Source organism: Tachypleus tridentatus, chromosome 13 (assembly GCF_004210375.1).
Source record: "Tachypleus tridentatus isolate NWPU-2018 chromosome 13, ASM421037v1, whole genome shotgun sequence".
In the NCBI taxonomy this organism is placed as follows: domain Eukaryota; kingdom Metazoa; phylum Arthropoda; class Merostomata; order Xiphosura; family Limulidae; genus Tachypleus; species Tachypleus tridentatus.
In genome coordinates, this window is record NC_134837.1 from 113,671,010 (window position 1) to 113,692,876 (window position 21,867).

Genomic DNA, 21,867 nt, shown 5'->3' on the forward strand with positions numbered 1-21,867 from the left:
AAATTTATTTTTGTTATTAATTCTCTTGTTTTTACCTTGTGTGTTTTTGATCTTCTAATTTTCCTTCTCTTTATTCTAATTTCTGTTAATTTATTTCACATCTATTTGTTCTCGTTTTCTTCACGTTATTACCACTGTTTTGTGATTTCCAACATGTTTTTAATCTTGGTTCAAACATACACTGTCATCTTGAAGTCTTGATTCTATTTTATTTACACTAACATATTATTATTCCTGTTGCTAATATTGCAACAGTCTCTATTGGTGTGTTGTTTTCTTTTATTACTTAGTAAAAATATTACTAATTCCAGTCTGCTTACAGGAAAAAAGTGATTATCTCTTTAGCTGAAATCTCTACAACTTGTATAATTTCATGAACTAACAATAACTAAGGGATAGGTATAACTTACATTTAAAATAAACTTTCCTATCTGTGGTACTAAATCAAATCTGGCTGTTTAACCTCCACTAATTCAGTAAGTGATTGAGAACATGGTAACAGACTTAATAACTAATTAACTGACACATTATGTGACAGAGTAACTATGTGATACATATTTCAATATTAAAATATATTTTTTCCAAGTCTTCAAAAACTTAAGATGCAGCATGTAAATCACTCCAACTGTAAACACTTAGAACATTTATAGACATCACAAAATACAAAACATCTCAATTAAAATTATAACAAGAAAAACATATCTCTAAATTTGTATAACTGAATTTTTATTGTAATAAAGCTAACTATAAGTCAAGGTAATTTTTTCATTGCTTTTTTTTATATAGATTGTCACTGTTTATTAATTATATATATATAAGCTTGAACCATTTTGTTCAATTGTATGTACAGGGTTCCAATCCAGCTTGGCAGAATGCTGATCAACTCCATGGACCATCTACATCTTTTGTAAGTCCATATATGTTGAACTGACTCACTCATTTGTCTTTAAAAGAATGTAAACTCACCTCTCAGTTCTTAAATAATTTCTCAAAAAACAAAGAGTACACATGTTTATGCTAATATGTTATTTGGTTTACTAGCTTGCAAGGTTATCCTACAATTTGCAAATGTTTTCAGACAAATAACAGAGAAATTTACATATGGCATCACTGTGGTGAACATCATTTTTTTACCCACATTTGTCAGAATTTGTAAATATTTTCTTAATAATATATTAGTGAATTTACAATATAATGCACACAATTTCCAACAATCAGTGAACAGTATCATTGTAATATTTTCTTTTATCTGAGTAGTCATTTTTCCAAACATCACTTATATGAACTTGTGGCTACCTTTCTTCTATTCATTGCTCATTTAATGAAAAAGATATTATCAGGTTTTAAGTATGTATGGACTGGATTTTTTGCAGTAGGTGTTTGTAACTTGTTGGCAATAAATTTCAACAGTAAACAAATAGTACACATCCGCTTGCTTTTAACAATATTTTAAAATAAGTCAAATTTACATACAAATGTTTGTTACACTGTTGGTTATCAGAGTTGCATCCAGAGCATTAAATAATTGTTTCCTTTCATCAAAGTCCACACAGGCTGATTCAATTACTTTAGAATGCAGTTGATAAGACAAATTATTTTTCTCTACTCTTATCACAAAAGTACCAGCAAATAATTCATTTATATTACCCTATGGGTTACCACAGTTATCAGGCTCAATTACTTTATAAACACTTCTTAACAGTACAAATTTTTCTTGTTATCTGAGTTAAATTGTAAAACTCCTTTTAAGACATCAATTATTAACAATTTTAAAATATTTATTTTACTTAACTTTGTTTGGTGATTGCCACAGTTGTATCCAAGAAAAAAAATAGTTTAAAGTTTTAAATAAAATTGTGATTTCCTATAGTGAAAAGAATATTTTGTAAATATATTTGACTTGTTTTGATTATTTCAAAAGTCAATTGAATGCCACCCAGTTTGTGTTCAAAATTTTCACAAATGCTTATTTTTAAAGAATTCTTCCCTCTTTTGCTATTAAAATCCTCATAACATGACTAGTCTGTGTGATAAATGGCATTTGCTAATTGATTAGTTAATAGGCTCATTAATCAACTAGGTTTGATTAATTAATATGTGCACGCTCCCTACAATCTATGCAACCAAATTAAAAAAAAATTAAAAATTGGCTATGTGCTGTCTTTATAATATTTTTCAGCAATGCTCTTTTTTTTTAAAATATGAAACTTCCTGTTTTTATTCACATTGTTTTGATTTTGTTAAAGAGTTTTGAATTACCCTTAATTTTGTATGATAAAACTCTTCCAAATACCCTTGTTTGCATATTCTTAAAAATGTGCTTTCGTCTAGAAAGAAATTTGTTATAAGTTTTACAGATATCCCCTACTTAACAAATTTATTATCATTATTGACTAAATACCACAACAAGGTTGATATTATATTTGTTTTCCTAACAAATAGTAATCTTAAGTCTTCTGCAAATTGAAAACATTTTTCCCTATCACAAATAAAGGCAGTAATGTGTTAATTTATTTATTTTGTTTGAACAGGATTAACAAGAAACTAATATCCAGTAAAGATCTGAGTCGTCAGAATATGCTTAACTGCGTATCGTACATTGAACGATAGACTTATAAATATTGCAACTCAATAACACTGTAGCATATCATTCAATTAGTAAAAATTTAATTTTAAACAAAAAATCAAAACAATAGTAAAGTATCTTTATTGAGCCTTTAACAGTGTTCATGTGATGTCTGTGTTTCATACATATACGTATGCTCATCAAATTATAGGAAAATTTTAAGCCAATACTAGATACCACTATTTAGTGTGTTTGTACTAAATATCATGCACTTTGATTAAATAGTTTCTACTTTGAGAAGTAAAAAACCAAAAGGTATCAGTGACATTGCTTTTGTCTAGAAATGGCTAAATGAGCTAAACAAAAGCTACTGTTTAAAATTAACTTTGATGAACATATTGTGAACCATATTGTCTGCCTCAGTGTTCATCTGTCTCCCATTCGAAAGCTGCACATACAGGCAAAAACCAACATTCACTTCAGAAGTGATGTGAGAACAAGCAGGAATGATGTTGACACCAGGTGTTCTTTTTTGCAGGATATTCTAAACTAAATTATTAAGAATTAATAATACTGTCATTCACATTTTTAAATTGTAACATAAATAATAAAAATGTTGATTTATTATATGTTACTATTGAGCAGCTCTTAGCCTGACTTAAGTACTGTGCAGTTACTTTTCATGCTGGGTAACATAAATAGCTCGAAGCTTTACTCTAAGTGAATAAAATCAAGAGTGCAACACAACTAACCTTTTTAAAGTCCATAAAATAATTAAAAAAAAAGATTATCTTAAATGTTTTCTGTCACTTGTAATGGGTACTTTTGCTTCTAACTTACTATTTTACTTAATTAAGATTCCAGATATTCCACCACTACCACCTTTTCCTCTGGATGATGAAGGTGTCACAGATGACGAAGCTCTAGCTTCAATGCTGATGTCATGGTATATGAGTGGATACTATACTGGTTACTATCAGGTACATTATAAAGAAATCTTATGAAGTTATCAAACATTTTTTGTCAAAAAATTGTCCATTCTATTTTGCTATTATATCCTTCAGTATGTTCAAAAGTTCTGAGTAACTGTTTTTGACTCTTTTACTAAGGATTGATGATTTCTGTCATCTAATTCTTAATGTATGTACACTTGAAAATTTCGTTTTTTAAATATCTGCATAAGTATTACCTCTTTTGTATGGCCTAATAATTAGTATTTCAGGTTGTGAGGGTGGATAACTTGAAATTGTGAGCAGCAGAACTTGAGTTATAGGAAGTGTTTGACTTAGCTGTTTAGCCCTCATGTACATAAGGTGCATCTTTAAGTTGAAAATTCAAATTTTCTGATTTCTTATCTTCTTTTTTATAACACATTGAGCAGTTTTATCACTAGTATATGATTCCATATTGGATTTTGTTTACAGCTAAACAATACCAACAAGATAAATTCTCTGTTAATTTATTAAAGTTACATTAATTACACTGCACAACTATTTTTTTGAAAAGTTTTGCTTTCCAAAAAGTTGTTGCTGATTGTGGCAGGTACCTGGTGGGTATGCATAGATATAGTTTTGGTTTTGCTTCATCACATTGGAACTCTGAGAAATAGTCAGTTAACTGTTTACTGGCAATAACGTATTTAATTGCATTTATGTTTCTAATACGCTATTAAGTTCAACATAATTAAAAGTCTTTTGCTCCTGATTTTCGTTTGTATTCAATGTCACGTTGCAGTGTCCAACAGTAGTCAGCAAGCATTGATGGATCCCAGTTGCCCAGATATCATTTTTCCATTGTAGCAAAACTGAAGATTTCGATGAAACGGTACGTGATGGGCAAATTTGGATGTGATTTTTGTGATCAACAGCCAAACACCTATAAGGAACACCCAACAGTGTTCAAGAAGCAAAAACTTTGTTGTGCAGTGTTATTAGTAGGATCGTAACAGACATTATTGTGAGGCAATTACCATGTTACAAGTAGTACTTAAATCACTGGATATGCAGTCTGTGATAAGTGTATGGATCACCAACTCCAGAAGATTTATACAGTAATAAGGAAATGAGACAGAGGTGAAGGTTTAAATAATAAATGAAATATGTATTCAGACCCTTCCTTATCTGCTTTGTTTTAGTAACCTTATACTTTTAAGCATCTGCTGGTTCTCATTACTTGAAACATTTTTTAATAAAAGATTAACAAAATCATTGTAAGAAAATAAAACCAAGTAAAAGAAAATGCTTACTGGGAAGCAGAGATTTGGTTGGCAGGAAGAATACATGGCTATGATGACTGGCAGTGTTTGACTCACTATAATTTTACTCTAGCATTTATATAATTTAGTAATTTAGAAGTTTTGGATTCTGATACACATATTAACTCAATGAAAGTTATTGGTAATCCCAAGAATTACTGCTAAATAAGGACTGGACTGTTGCTCTTGGATGATTTTTGATAGACGTGCATGAATCAGTTAATGCTGTCTATAGACCAAGGATAACTTCATGATTGAGATTTCTTATCACAAGTTTACTAGTGTCTCTATTTTATACTTTGACAACTTTGCTGTTTCTAAGCCTTATTATATATGATATATGTAGAAATCTTAATGCATATAAGTAACTTGTATCCATGTGAATGCTTACATTCCATTGTTCAGTTATATCACTTGATTAAACATAGCTGCATTTCTTTGAGTAACTTATTGTATCTGTATTTTTACATGTGTAAAGTCTAGGTATGTGATAATTTATAACACCTATATGCATGTGTTATCAATTTCATTATAGATTACACTCGTTATATTTTGGTTTCATTTTACTCTTTTAGTATGTTAATACTAAACTCTCGACATGTGTTGAATGTTAAGATCTCAGGCATTCTTTAACAAGGTTATCTCAACCATTAGATCAGGGGTTCCCAACCGGTGGGTCGCGATCCCCCTGGGGGTTCGCGAAGCCTTGGCAGGGGAGTCGAGTAGCATTGTTAGAAGTAGCTTGGGATAACATTAATTTTATTTCATCAATTACATTTTCATGTCGCGAGTGCCAAAAGGTTGGGAACCCCTGCATTAGATAATACATTACTGTTGGATAATGTTTTCTCATGAATGTACTTAATAACTACTTACTTTCCTTCTTTTTCTACCCATAATTATTTCAGGGTGAACTTTGAACCTTAATCTTTAACACATGATAGTGACATTATTTTTATTCTTCTTGTTCTAGGCCTTACGACAAATGCGCACTGAAAGCTGTGAATGTCAAGAACATGGCAATAAAAAATGTTGTCTTCGTTGTTCATCATAAATTATTGTATCAAAAAAAAGAATTAGTTCTTTCAAGTTTTACTGAAATTGCTCTGTCTTATTCATGTAAAGTAATATTCTTGTAAATTCTTTAAGAAGAAATTATGCAGGTTATGTATTGTTTTTATAAATAAATATTTGTGTTTTCATCAACTCATTGCATGAAACATCATTTGTTGACAGTGTATTACATATCTATATATTGAATATTTATTACTTTGTTTTTACTATAGATGTTACAGAAATGAATATTCTTAAACTTAAGTTTTTTGTTGTTGTTGAAATATTTTTGATATACACTTTTCTAATTCCTGAAAATCACTAGAGGGTCTAGATAAGGAATTTTAGTACTAAAAAAGTACAATAGGTATAATACTGCTGTTGTATGACAAGTATAATTAATTATAATTATGCTTCACACCATAAGAATTGCAAATTGCTCATTATAGCCAGTCACTTCTGTAATTATGATCAATAATGTTTTGTCATATTGTCTGCTCACCGAGTTATGAGATTCACATTGAAATCCTGTTGTTGAGATATTCATATGTGCTGAAGGAATACAGATATGTTGTAAGCTATATAAAGCATGAACCTGAAGTGAAAAGATGAATACTTTAATCAGACTGGACTTGCTTCATTAACTGATTAATACAGTGTTCTTAAATCATGGTATGTACAAGTAAAACCAGAAAAGTTGGCAGTGCGTGTTGCTAGCTGTTTGTCTTTCCTCCAGTCAGTAACTCAAAATGAGTGGCAGCAACAGAGATAGCTTTTGTAGTTTTGTCATATCAAACAAATAGTGAGCAATTTTGATGTTAGTTGGAATCAAATTTGAGATTCTTGATTTGTGAGCTCCCTCTCTCAAATTGCCAAAGCTTAAAATCTTGAAGTCAAAAATAAATAATGAAGCTAAAACTCGACATCACAAAATATACCATTATCTAGCTCTGTACTTAATAACAAACAAACATATATATATTTATAATTCAATTTTTTAAGTATTGAAATAATCAAAATATCTAATTTTAACAGGTTTATAATTTCATGACAATTGATATGATTGCAGTTTTTATTAACTCTAAGTTCAAGTAAATACCTCATTAGGTTCTTGCTCATGTAGAGAATGATACACAATTTAGCTGTGTCCACATACATCCTTTACTGCATGTGTCATGAGGATTTTAGTGATTTGCATTCAGGATTTAATTAAACTATTTTTTACGTTCTACTAATTAGTATAGCATAAAATTGTAGCTAAAAATCTATATTTTACAATGGTATAAGGTTTAGTTTCTTACTTTTATAAAGCAATATTCTTTAAAATCCCAAATTTCTCCTACTGTGACAAATGTGACAGTTTTTATTATAGACTGTCCCCTTTTCAAATTTATTCACAACTATAAGTACAGAATTTAACATATATTACTCACTATATTACCATCATCACTGAAACAAAATATTTATAGCTTTGTATCTTGTTTAGTTACAGAGCTATCAGATAGAAAATCAGACACCTCTTGCCACACCCACCAGCATACACAACAATATTACACTTTCCAAAAAAGCACAGAACATAGTTAGTAGAGCAGAGAGATTATGTAAAAGCTTTATGAGATGTTTGTTGGACTCTGACAAATTGTTGCTGACTTGAAATGCTTCCCAAACACTGTCAAGTACACCATAGATCAAGAGACTGAGATGTGTAAATTTGAAAATAGGAAAGGAAAAGTAGAACACCTAAATTAAATGATACCGATGTTTTTTTTAATATCTTTGTTTATGCAGTCTTTGAAGCAGAAAGAAGACTTTGTTGATCTCAAACTATGAGATAAACGACCATGTATCAAATAACAGAAAAGTGACCAGATCTACAGTATCAAGGAGACTCAATGAGAATGGAGTATTTGGTCATGTAGCAGTTAAGAAAACCTTTACCTCGTCTTTCAAGTATTGTCAAGATACTGAAATTTGCTAAAAAGTACGTAAACTGTACTGTTGATGATTTGAAAGGGGTGTTATGGACAGTTGAGTTAAAGTCTGCAATATTTGGTTCATAACATAGGTTATACATCCAGCTGAAGAAAAAAAAAGTGAAATATATTTACCTCAATATAGAGCATCTACCATGACGTACGGGGGGAACCAGTGTGATGGTTTGGTGGTGTTTTTGTGCTGAGGTGACAGAAGATATTTGTAAAACAGCTGAAACAATGGACCAGTGCAACTACCATCAGATACTGATTTGTCAAAGTATACCCAGTGGTTTGCATATTACTGGATTGTACTGTCAAGAAGTTAATGATTTCAAACACTCATCCAACCTAAGCAAAAATTACTTAGCTAAGAAAGAAACTGTTGGAGTGATGGTCCCCAAAGAGCTCTGATCTCAGCCCAGTTGAACAAATCTGGAATTTTATAGATCAAAAACTTGACAAATCAAAAGTTAATTCTGAAGAAAATTTATGGAGTGTATGAGAGGGATTTGGAGTAAAGTCCCAAAGGACAGTTTGATTAAACTTGTTGCAGAAATGCCTTACAGACTGACTACAATTATTAGTGCAAATGGTAGACATAGAAAATATTAACTCAAGCACTTCCACTGAGTTTCTGTTATACTAAATATGCAGGTGAATAAACTTTTAATGTTTCACCTGTGATTTACCTTCCATTATTATTGGCCAGGTGATTAAGGCACTCGACTCGTTATCTGAGAGTCGTGGGTTCGCATCCCCATCGCGCCAAACATGCTCGCCTTTTCAGCAGTAGGGACGTTATAATGTGAGGATCAATCTCACTATTCGTTGGTAAAAGAGTAGCCCAACAGTTGACGATGGGTGTTGAAGACTAGCTGCCTTCCCTCTAGTCTTACATTGCTAAATTAGGGACGGCTTGCACAGATAGCCCTCGTGTAGCTTTGTGCAAAATTCAAACCAAACCATCATATTTTAAAAGTAGCCTGAAATCTAATTTTTGACAGACTTTCTCAACACTTTTCTATAGTACTGTCTACATTATATAATTATAATTTGATACAAACAAGGTATTAAATTCATCTTATAAAATAATTTCATGGAAGAAACTTTAAGACAGTAAAACATTGAGCTCTGCAAGCTTTCACTGATTACAGTCATTATTCTTTCCAGTTTTGGTTAACTGCCCAAACGATATAAGATGAAGATAAATTGTGTTATTAGTTGAAATTGTAGAAGACTAACTCCCTTCAGAGGACACAGCAGATAACCTGAAGGGTCTTTGCTATAAAAAAATACATGTGATCGAGAATAAAGATTTTTCTTTAACTTATTCATTTGCTTTCGCTAAAATTTTCTTGGGGCAAGGCGTTATATCTGCGGATTTACAATGCTAGAAAGCAGATTCAAATACCCGTGGTGGGAAGGACATTGACAGCCCTTTAACAGTTTGTGCTTAACTACAAACAAACGAACTGTCGTTGAAAATGAAATTGTGTGTATTGCTGATTTTGTATTCTTGTGAATATTAAAATTTAAATATACACGATTGACATCAGTAGATTAATATAATACGACACAAATGTGACATTTGTTATAGTTGATTAATAAATCACAAGTGATTAGCTATTAAATAAAGTATTATATTTCTACTATTTCTATTTTATTTATCAGTAGGTAATTAGACTGAGTTTTGGAAAAAAAGTTATATTTGCATTTTTTTATCAATGGGTGATTAGGTATTGGAAACGTAATGTGTTTCAAATAGCCACAAAACCTATATGAGTGGAAGTCTCGCAAAGTGCTATATCTCCACGTGGTATCACAAGCTTTCTTAAGGTAAAAGAACAACAACAACAGAAACAAGATGTGTCTTGAAAAAAGGCTTCCTTGATTGAAGTTTCAAGTCAAATCAGGTGGTCCACAGTGAAGCTCTGTCATCAAAATCCACATTGGGTGGGTTAGAGGTTGTTTGATTCAAGGAAACAAACAAGACTAGTGTTAGCCATCCTAAGATTTTACAGAGACAGCTTCTCAAAGGAAGTGGGCAGTAGATTGAAAGTATGTTAGGATCCTTGCATTTATTCTTGAAATATAAACAAATGCAAATTTACAGTTTGTGTAACTATTATAAAACACACAGATGTGTTACTCATAACAACAGCTGAGTCTCTGCATTTTGTTTTTTAGTATTTACAAATTTAGTTTCAGGAATAGAATATGTAGCAGAGACCTTTGACACTGTTCATGAAGTTTACTTAGATGTTCCTTTTCACAATGCTGGATCCACAGATGATACTTGCTTTTCTTAAACATTTGTGATGTCTGTACATATCATGCTCATTTAGCAAGTAGTACTTCTATACTTCATCCTCTGATGAGACTTCATTGTTAGTCTACTGGAGGTTCATGAGGATATGTTTTTGTTCCCAATTTTGTGTAAAGCTGCTCTCGAGAGTTATGTATGGTAGCCATCCATAATTTAGCAGTTGTAAACTAGGGTAAACACAACTAGTTAACATCACCTTCTTCACATCATGGAGTTATGATGTTCTGAAGAAGGTAATGTTACTCTAGTTCAAGTATAGTAGTAAATTACATAGTATTTCTAAATCCAAATAAAATTTTATTTTTTATCCACAGAATCTCTTGGAAATAAAAACTATTTTTTACTTCACAGATCCATGCCTTTGGATGATCATTATTCATCATATAAATATTTATCTTCATCCCTTGTCTGATTTGGTAAACATTTTCAGCTTAGTCAAGACAATATTCACCTATAGGGCCAAAAGCTCTTTGCTTCCCTGTATGTGCAGAAAATTTCAACCTCAAATTCTTGATCTGGATGTTTCCCTTATACAGCAGAACGCCAGATACTGTTCATGCAAATTTGTTCAAGAAAGAAATCCAGTCAGAACTGCAACAAATAATAGATTATTCATCTCAGGAAGGAATCACAATTACACTTTCAATCTTACTCAAGAAACTGGTGTGTTATGTTTTTCTTGGATGAAGTCTGGCAGCCACACTTTGCCATTTAAAATACTTCACTCAAAGTTCAGGATATCAAGGAGTCATAAAGTAGATACCACAAAACATTCTGCTGACAAAATCAGGTATTGTCTCAGATAAGTACTCAGCATCCCTTTAAATCTTCATTCGATATCCCACCTAAATTGATATTGTTATACCTCGCTTAAGCTACCAAGATGTCTTTACTTGGTTGGTTCACACTGTTTACAGATTGACATTTTGCTGATAAAGATATTTAATATCCTTCTAGAAATACTAACGTTTTAAGTTAATTCTCCAAGGGTAGAAATATTCTAAATTTTCAGCAGGACACCTCAAAATTTTCACCGGACATTACCGAAAACAAGAAATCAAGTAGAGACAATTATTATATAAAACAGAATCATTTTATTCATAGCACTGAAACATTATTTCAAAGCAAGTGGCAACAAGCCTTGTATCCATTAAAAATGACACATCAATCAAACTGGTAGATTTAGTCATCCAGCACTGAGACATAAGTTGATGTAGACTCAGTATCTCTGTTGTCTTTACGTGTGTGAGTTCCATGTGGACTCACAAATTGTCTGTTTTTTGTTGTTTTTTTACTGTCCTTCCACCAGGATTCTACAGACTTGCACAGTAATTCTATGCTTGCAAGATCACAGGTCTTATTTTTAGCTAATTTTATTGTCATCAAATCATTAAGAGAATCATTTATTAGTTTGGACCACCAATCATCCTTAATAACTGCCATCTGGGAAAATCCATGTTCTGGTTCAGCAGATGACACGGAAATCACCTGCATGCGGCATACCAAGGCCAACACTGTTGATCCAGGGAAAGGTTTACCATCCTCAAGAGTAATTTGATTTGCAACTGACTCTTTCGTGGCACTTTTTGAGCATCTGGCTCTTATCTGACCACTAATAACAATCACCTTTCCTCTACGTAACCACTTGCCAGTTTGTTCACATGTTGTGAGCTCTTTAACAATTTTCTGGGATCTCTCAACATGATTCAGATTGCCCAGCTTCTCTTTACAATGTCAGAAACAATGTTCACAGTAGCAGAATTGTCTTCCATTTTGAGACTAAGAGATGTCAAAACAGACAGAACTGCCAAGAGTATGTCCATGTACAGGATGAATTTCAGGCTTGTCAAAGTACTGTATAATCCTGCAGCTTTCTGTCCACGTACCCCTTTGTCATGCAGCTTTACTTGATACAAATGCTCCACTAAAGCTGACCAGTTATGAGAAACTGACTCCAGAGCATGCTCTTTGTAGGCTACCCATTTGGTTTCTGTCCCTTTTGTTGGCTTTCTAACAACAATGTTGTTGGCTTTACCAGCTTCTTTGAAGCCAGCTCAGTTCTGTGGCAAATTGTCATAAAACTTCCATAGGTTTTCTAAAAAGGTTTGGATACTATCAAGGTAAGAAATTTTCTTGATGGTCTTCTTAATTGCAAGTTCCAATCTGTGACTAACACAATGGATCCCTATCAAATAAGGTTTTTGTGCCTTCAATCTGTTGACAAGTCCTTTATTTGTGCCAAAATTGACAGCTGCCCCATCAGCTGTCAGGCATAAAATTCATTCAAGCCAGTCGGGAAACTTGCCATATATGGGGACAATGCTGCAAATACAAAAAAATTAGTACCCAATATTAGTTACTTTCTGTAAAAAAAAAAATTAAAAAAAATGTAAATTTGTACTTTGGAAAATTCTATTGCTCCATTATCTATTATGCTAGTTGTGTTAGGTTAAGCTCCAATTCTGTCAATGGTAAATACATGGTTCTTCTTGGTTTAAATCAATTGAAAAATGCTCAAGTTTTCACTGATGTATATTAATAATGGAATGACTATGTAAATCTGAATTAAAACACAAATGTACATGAAATATTGTCCATTTTAATTTTTCTTAATTAGGAATTCAGGATAAATCCAGAAAATTCTCATCCCAGGTAATTAAGAAACCTTTACCTGAACTAAGTGCCTGTAGCAAGTGTTCAGAATCAGCCTTCTCATCTGACTGCAGACATAGGAAGTGGGTTACTGGGTAACAGCCACTGTCCAAGTATCTTACATAGACTATCTCCTGCTCAATGTCAGTCATAATGTCAAAGAATAATGAGGTGTGCAGACAAGATCTGACATTAATTCTAATTGTTTCTGCAATATATTTTGTAAAGATAACTGCTTGTTTGTCACTGGCATAATGTTCTGTTAAGTTCATACTGAAGTTGTGCTCCTGCAGCAACAGAAGCTCTTGAAAATCGCTGAATGGTTGGGCATTCAAAGGCATATAAAGGGCAGTCCTGAACAGTACAAGTAAATGATCTTTCTCAGTCTGGTAAGTTTGCTCAATTCTTTCATCATGAGAGTTAAATCAGGTGTTTCTTTTGCTGTCTTAGCTTGACAACTTAGACTGTGTACGCGACTGTTTTCATGCTCCTTAACAGCACTTGCTCTCAGGTTGGAAGATCCTGTTATGAAGGTGTTCTTCTGCCTTCCACTACTTTGGTCATATTCCTGACAAATTGAGCAAAACATCAGTCTGGTAACGTTATTATACTCCAGCCATGGTCGGCCTCTATTCCATTCATTCTGGAAACGACGAGTAGGCTTAGCGCCAGTACTAGCAGTAACAGTTTATGCTTTAACACTTGGGCTTGGGTCAACAAGCTTGGATTTTTCACTCGGGGTTCCATAGTGTTGTCTTCTGATTCATTAGTCTTGCTCGTGAAGCCAAACTGAAATAGATAGTGAGACTTTCCCGTTTTTTACTATCAGATGCCATGGTCAGATCGTCATGAATGTTTGGCAGTCACATGACTATCCAGGAAGGCAAGGATAAGGCGACCTAAAAAGCGCATTTTGTGAGCGTTCGCGACCGTTTTTAAAAATTGTTTTTTTTGTCTTAAATTAAATCTTAAATTTTGCAAGTTATTTTCCACTCATTATAGAATATATTCTTTTAAGCAAAATCTTCGAGCTGTGCATACACAGCTTTTGCCTCACTTATTTTTGAGGGGACGATGTATTTGTGTCTGATACGTTAGGAATATGACCACCGGTCACGATGTCTGGTGATAGATGGGAAAGTGCCGGTCAAACTTGATATTTTAACGGACATGTCCGGCTTAAAATAAAAAATTTCGAACCCTGATTCTCTGAAGTTGAACTGTTCATAATGTTTGAATTTAGTAAATGTTCTTGGTCAAATTTGGTAGTTTTACAATGAATAAACATCATTTACGATTACAGCTTCCAAGGCATCTAGTATATTGACCATAGCAACCAACAATATAATTTATCTCAAGGCATGTTGGTTAAAAAAGTTTCAAATGAGAATCTCCAATGTTCAAAAACACACTAACATTTTCATAAAATGAATGCTGTTGGCTCTTACTCTCTAAAATCTTCTACAAATTTAGAGAGTAGTCAGGGCTGGCACAATACATATCCAACAACACATGAACATGTGTCACACAGAAACAAGCATAGGTATCAAAATAAACATATAATGGTAAATACTTTACAAATACAAAGTTCACACACATAAATCATAGTGATTTAAGTTATTAGCTTCAATATAATATTACACAAAAAACTTTTTTTTTAATTTTGTTGTATTTTTTGCACTGTCTATATTTATAACAGTTAAAAGTTAAAGAACTATTTTTTTTTTTTAAATTGCCCTTTTCTTGATATTTCTTGTCCTATCAATGTTACAGGGGTCAGTTGCACTCCTTTGTTTTCTTTAAACTGTACAATGAATATTTGATTTGCATTCAATGCTATGCACTAAAAGTGCCAACCAGAACTTTCTCTTTTAAATTTAACAAGTCTATCAATATCGCTCTTAAAAATAACAAATCTGGTATATTCTTATTATCTGGTATTCACACTTAACTGGTTTTTTTTTTCACCTGGCTACTGATGCAAACTCTATTGTCTTGATCTCTCTTCCTTCAGTGTCAAAAAAATTTGAGGTTAAACACTTGATTTTACAATATAGATTTCCAACTTTGCATAAATACCTGTAGATTTCTGGGGCAACCACTCACTCAAGATGTTAAATAGTGTCTGTATAATGCCTTGATAGACAAATCAATGGCAAGTGGTTTTACTGACTTGTTATATATTAACATGTTGCATAATAAGACATTCAACACAACATGGAATACAACATTCTACCCACAGTAACTCTTTTCCTTCCATAATCACCAGTTTTGTGACCACACAAATTGATGCAAAACTCTAGGAAACTGACAACTAGTATTAGAATTACAAACTGTGGTGGAATAAATTTTATTCTGTACACAAAAGGAATTGTCACATACCTGAATAAATTTATGCTGTAGATAGCAAAAAACTCTTCCTTGATTGATGTCTGACTACCAGTAAGAATAATAAATATCACTTTAAACAAAAACTTTAATAAGAGTCAACAATGATAGAGTTGTTTTCTTAGCTCTACATATCTTCCTACACATTGTCTTTTAAAAATATCTGTAATTCTCTCTGACATTTTTAAAGCATTATTTATAATAAACACAATTAGTATATTTTAATTCATTGAATTACAAACGGGCTATCTCACATTCACTACAGCTGTTGAATTATTCTGGCTACAGGCTAAAAATTTGCATTGCTGAGTACACCTTGACGAAGGGATGTATTTCTATATACTTATAGTTTATACTTAGAGAGCCACTTAAATAATATTAATTACACGATATTATATAATGTTTGCATGTTATTATTTTGTGTTCCTAATTTAATTCAGCAAAGTATTAACAAGTGTTAACTTTTATCCAGACTTACTACAATAAAGTACAAGATCCACAAGTAAATACTAAAAGTCTTGCTTTTATATTTCTCATTTATTGTTACAAAAGTGAGTACAATGTGAAACTCAGAATATTATTAGAATAGAAAAGAAAATATGAGTGAAACAATTTCTCAGGAATCTATGCATGTAAAATGCATGTGCTACATAATTTAGTGTTTGTTTATTTTACTCCAGTTTTAGTCATTTATCTACCAGGTGTTTATAGGTGCATACTTACATAGTTCAAAGAATATTAAAACAATAAAACTAAATGAGGAGAAAATTTAAATTGTTACAAGTCTGGGATTATTTAGGATAAATAACTTATTTTATGTAACAATCTACAGTTATTCTAGAAGAAAAAAATGGTAGATTTATCTTGTATTTTTTTTCGAAACAATCCCTGAGGAAGGGTAAGAACAATGAATAAGCCCAACAGACTACCAGAAGTTAGAGTACATTCATATGATGAGATGAAGTATCAGTGAACAGATACAGATCCATCTTAGATAAAGATAGTGGCACATTGATGGTGATGCCAGAGAGGCAAGCCACCATTATAAATCCTGGGCTGGAGGAGGGGGCATATGAACTATTTTCGTCAAGATTTCAATGAGTAATTCTTCTGTGAATGCAAGGTTCAGAGGAGAAGATGGAAATGTCTGTGTGTGATCAAAGAGTTAGTTGGTTTTAGTGAAGCCATGGTCCCCATCATCAAATTATCTCTCATGAACTATAAGTTGAACAAGTGTAGATTTTTGTGACTAGTCACTCACAGGCAGATGGAAAAGGCTGAGCAAAACTCAGAAAGGGCTTAAGAAACACTCTCAAGTGAAACTTGAGTGTGAGCAAGGAAAAATTCAGAAGTATTAATGAACACCACAACTTCAATATACTGCAGATAGAAGAAAGTGGTTGGAAGAGAAGAGAGAAAGAATTTGGGTAAAAGACTACAGGTAAAAATACAGAATTATCCACCTCACCTGTGTACGTAAAAGTGTGACCCAAGTGGATTTAGTAATGACTGACAACCTCAATGAATCATATACAGGTAACAAAGGACAGTTGTGAATTAGAAATTCTTACACAGGAAATTGGGAACTAAAGCAAGGTATAGTGGTGGAAGTTTCAGTTTGCAACAGTGTGTAAACTAAGGATAAAATGAAGGATTGATTTTAGCTTCTGATTAAATTTAATTAGGACTACAACAAAAAATTGTGGAGAAAAGAAACAGGGAATGATAATCACCTACAAAAATTCTAAGGAGCATGGTGCAGCACCTCAGCCTTTGGCACAGAGATGACAGGTAAAGTAGGGTTAGAAGAATCAAGTAAAGACAAAAATACTGAGAACTAAAATGTGAAACCAGTACTAAATAATCTGACCCCATTCTCCCATAACAAACTTAACAAGAGAAATCCCAATTGTGGAAATCAAGGAAAAGGAATTCAGAATCATTAAAATTGAAGATATAAGAATCAGACAGGTGTGAACTTGTAAGAATACAGTTGGTCAAGGAAAGATAAAAGAAATATTATTTATGGTTAGGATTAGGAAGAAGCAAATAAGACTAACTTTTCCCATAACTGAAGATGGGTACTTTTGCTTGTCATTTACTAATCTGTTTGCATGTCTTTATGAAAAACCATATTTTGTAAAATTAGTTGTCGAGTTACGGTGCAAGTTTGTTACTTTTTTTATCCCTGATATTTCTTAATACTTATTATCCATAAAACAATATTTATTAGTTTTGAATTCCTTTATGTCCCTTTTATTAACATTTATATTTTAATCACTTTTCATGTCATATTATTATTTTGCTGTATAAACACCCATAATAATTTCCCTTTTAAGTTAAATGTTTTAAATACCTTTTCATACTCTTTTATACCAAAAATTGTTGTTCCATAGTTTACTTGTAATCATAAAACACAAATAAAATTAGTCCCATATGTCAAATTATTTCAGTATCTAATCAAAACAATTCTGGTGTATCATGATAGTCTTCTTTTGATAACTATAATGTTACTACACATTTCTTCACACTTAATTTAGTAATTTCCAATTTTCCTACAACAAAGAAAGGTCTACCTTTTAAAGAAACCAATATTATGTGGTTTCTTATTTTTCTTGTTCATTGATTTTTTGAACATATATATCTTCTGAACATCAGAAGCTGATTAATCAAAGGTTTCATTATGATATCTTTGTTATATTCAATTACTCTCAACAGGCAAGTCAGTTTTTATTGTATCTTTATAATAAACTTTAAAACAAAAATGATTCTGTATCATAAGAAATAGTTTACAAGTTTATGTTACAATCTATAGAGATGAATAAATTTAAAATAAATCTAATGAAAATATTAATTTATAACTCCCATGAAAAAACAACTTGTATATATAAGAAATATAATAACGACCCTTTATCTATTTGGCTATAATATATTATGTCTTTTGGCTTTTTAACACCAAATATGCTCTCGGTGAATGAAAACAAAGGTTTGGGGAAATATCTTATAGCATTACATTTGAAAAGTAACACCATTTGTCTCTAATTATCACAAAGATGCAAAGTGTAAAAAAAAAATTCAATTTCTATAGTATTTTGGACAAAAATGGTATCCACATCACACATGCACGATCAGAATGAATAAAACACAAAATAATATAACAAATGGCAGTGATAACATACAATCACTAAGCTTTGAAACTGATAGCAACGTGGATCCTGCCTGCTACTGACTGCAAGGTAGATGCTCTAAGCAACTGATAACTGCCACAGCACTCTCCACAACCCTGTGAATAGTGTCTTACAAATGGAAGAGAGTGGAGAGATGAAGTCCTAAAACATGCTCAAATACCTGCCAGTGCTGTATACAGAGGAAGTGGAAGGAGAGGAAGAACTGATCAGCTGTAGCAAGCTTTTGCAGTTGTACCACAGCCTCTTCAAGTGCAACAACCTGCAACTGATAACTAGCAGGGATGCAATAATTAGATCTATCTGAAAATGACTGGCTTGAACATAACATTCAACCTGTTGATTATTTTCATTTTTTTTCAAGATGGAGCTCTCTAATTTAGTTCTCAAAAGAGGAAGAGAAGAATCAACCTGTAGACTAATGGAAACATTTTAGCTCACCATCAGTTGTTCAGAAATGTCCAGAAATAGTTTTGAACTAATAATTTTCTTTCTTCACTTCCCAGACAATGGTCTTCACAAAGTACAATGAGGTCAGCTTCGATTTTATTCTATCTGGAAAATATATCCATTATACATATCAGTTACCATTATTATTATAGCAATGAATTTGGTCCAAGTAAACACCTACCTATTAGTGAAAGCATCAAATTCAAGAGTTGTGTATCTTATAGGCAATAACTGTTATCTAAACCCATCAGTCAGGGAATAAAAAATAGGCATTATGGAGTAACAAATATAGTTAGGATTCAAACTTTATCATTTCTTATGTTAAAAGAATTATTGTCACTTCAGCTGTTTTGTTGTTTCTGAATCTATTTGTTCAGAATTACTGTAAGGATGTTAATACAGAAGTGCAATAATGTACACTGAAAGTTTCTATTCATTATCAAGTTTATTTGTTAAACTACAAAGATTGAAATTTGTCAGATAATGTTTTATTTCATTTTAGAGAAAAATCTATTCAATGCTGTAACACTGAGTATGTACAGTTTCAAATAAGCAATACACCAGTTTATCCATATTTGATAAACTGAAAAAATGGTAATTTGTCTAATTTTAGTAATTTTCTTATTTGGGAAATGAGTAATAGCTGTGGGATACAGATATACAACTTTATCAATGAACATTCTAAAAAGCTTGTACATTTAAGTAGTTTAGTCAATATATCAATTAACAAGCTACCCATATTAACTGTAGAAAAGTTGACTCCCTTTTCATAGTATATGTCATATATTCATTAAAAAGAGCCAAAAAAAGGGGTTAAAATTGATTAATTATAATAAAATTGAAGTAAGATCCAAAGCTGTTTGCAAGAAACGTGAAATTCCTTGAAAAGTATGTCCATCTTATGGCATGATCACTCAAGAAATAGCACGAACACTTTTTTGTAAAAATGGCTGAAAATTAAGTCATTCAGACCAAAATAATAATGTAAACACAAATCAGGGAATGATGCATTAAGTAACATGTAAGATGCTAAAATCAGTGAATGATAATAATGAAAAAACGCTTCTCTTTACCAATGAATAGTGAAATTGACCGTCTTTATAACACCCCCACAGCTGATAGGGCGAGCATGTTTAGTGTGACGAGGATTCAAAGTCGCGACCCTCGGTTTACGAGTCGAGTGCCTTAACCACCTGACCATGCCGGTCCCAGGAAAGAAATATATGGTGAATAACATAGAGAACTAACCTATTATCGGAATCGCTATATACCATGTTCAGTGAATAGAACAACACTGAAATCCGAGGTTCGATTCCTCAAAATGGAAAGGACGCAGAGAATCAATTGTGGAACCCTGCTCTTAAGAAACACAGCAACAATAACACTCGATTCGCTATTTTATCAGCATTAAATTACTTTCGCCAATTGCCAAGCTCATCTTTACTGTTTGGGATAAGGCCTATAAGTCTTTAATTTTTTTTCATCATTGAAATTACACCTTTTAATGACGAGGATAAATATTCATAATTAATTCATTAGTCCATTGAATAATTAATCGTGACGATATATTTCCTTATTGTTTACGTATCTAAAGTTCTCATTTATACGTGCCAATTTGATATTTATTATTATTAATCGAACCTTTCTTTTCAATTTTGCGAAACAATACTCATTACAACAGGCTTAATACTAATATATAACGTATTGTTACCTGAATATTATTTTTGACAATCACAATATAGTTACTAAGAGTTCTTCAACAACAATATATATTGTGTAATTTCAACAGTTATTTAGATTATTAACATATCTTAGCAACATAAACCTTTAGAGAAAAGTAGCCCATAGCGTACGCAAATCAAAGAGACAGAGAAATTTCCTGAATAATGGATTTATTATTGCGAATTTTATTTGCCTTAGTTATCTTCCTTGCGGAAATCCAAACTACGGTGTTTGGAAGAGCTATTTTACCAAGCACACATGTAAAAGCTAAGTACACATACATCCGTCGAGGAGAAGATATTGAAGTTAAATGTATCCCACCTGGTTACAAACAAAAATATTTATTCAGCGATGTTGTTAGCTACAAATGGACAAGCCGAACAGGCACAATTGGATCTGTAGGAAACAAAATCAGAATGGACAAGTATACAGGCGACCTTATAATAAAAGACGTTCAAGCATTCGATATGGGTGATTATAACTGTAATGTTATATATTGGAATGAAGACATCAGGCCACAAACCAAACAACAAATCGTTGTGAACCATTATTTAAAAGGTAGATAATTGTACTGAATATTTATAACTTCATGTGAATATTTATCTTTCACTTAGAAAATAATTTCCGCTAACATGGTATTCTAATTAACGGGGATTTAGAGTTAACATCAATTTAAATTTACCATGGAATCTAATACGATATTTGTACAACAAAAAACGTTCAAGGCTCATACAAAAAATACACGTGTGGTGAGTGGCCGTAAAGTTACATACATAGGCCAAAATAAGTGCTGTTTGAAAGTTAATTTAGGAATATATACGGATACCGCACAGATCGCTTGTTTGTTTGCAGTTAAGCACAAAGCGACACAATGGGCTATGTGTGCTTTGCCCACCACGGGTATCGAAACCCAGTTTCTAGTGTTCTAACTTCATAGATACACCATTTGGGCCACTCGGATGTACATAGATCTTTACTACCGTAACAGATGGATATACAGACATTGACGTTACCATTAAAGTCTTCTAACTGCGAAAGCGCACACGAATCAAAATACTCAACCAACACCATTCCAACTCATATTGTTTTATTTAACCATCTGTAATTCGTGTAGTGTATTATAAATTGTGATTGATGAATATGTAGCATTACAATTCTAGTTTATTGTATTGTATGCATAAATATATTTTCCTTAAATTTCATTTCTCAAAAAATAATAATAGTGTTTTTTATTGAACCCTATAAGCTACTCTCTAAGTTTCATATTCTCATGGGTCATGTGGACTTCGCAAAAT

General features: G+C 32.2%; 1 protein-coding gene and 1 long non-coding RNA gene across 6 annotated transcripts in view; one reads left to right on the top strand and one right to left on the bottom strand.

Annotated features, from left to right (window-relative positions):
* The window catches only part of LOC143239950 (nonsense-mediated mRNA decay factor SMG5-like), a 220,519-nt gene that overhangs the window by 26,374 nt on the left and 172,278 nt on the right, over positions 1 to 21,867 (top strand). The window contains exon 8 of one of the 5 annotated variants that reach the window (XR_013021465.1): positions 3,424 to 3,546. The exons of 3 other annotated variants lie outside the window; for them this stretch is intronic. The gene's annotated coding sequence lies outside the window, so the exon portion shown is untranslated. Of the gene's footprint in view, positions 1 to 850; positions 908 to 3,423; positions 3,547 to 21,867 lie in introns of those variants that run through there. One more of the 5 variants, XR_013021462.1, reaches the window with a different exon arrangement.
* Positions 15,734 to 20,301, bottom strand: LOC143239952 (uncharacterized). Its single transcript, XR_013021472.1, has 2 exons — positions 19,924 to 20,301; positions 15,734 to 18,955 (listed from the first exon to the last, which is right to left on the bottom strand). It is a non-coding gene; the product is annotated as an uncharacterized LOC143239952 (long non-coding RNA).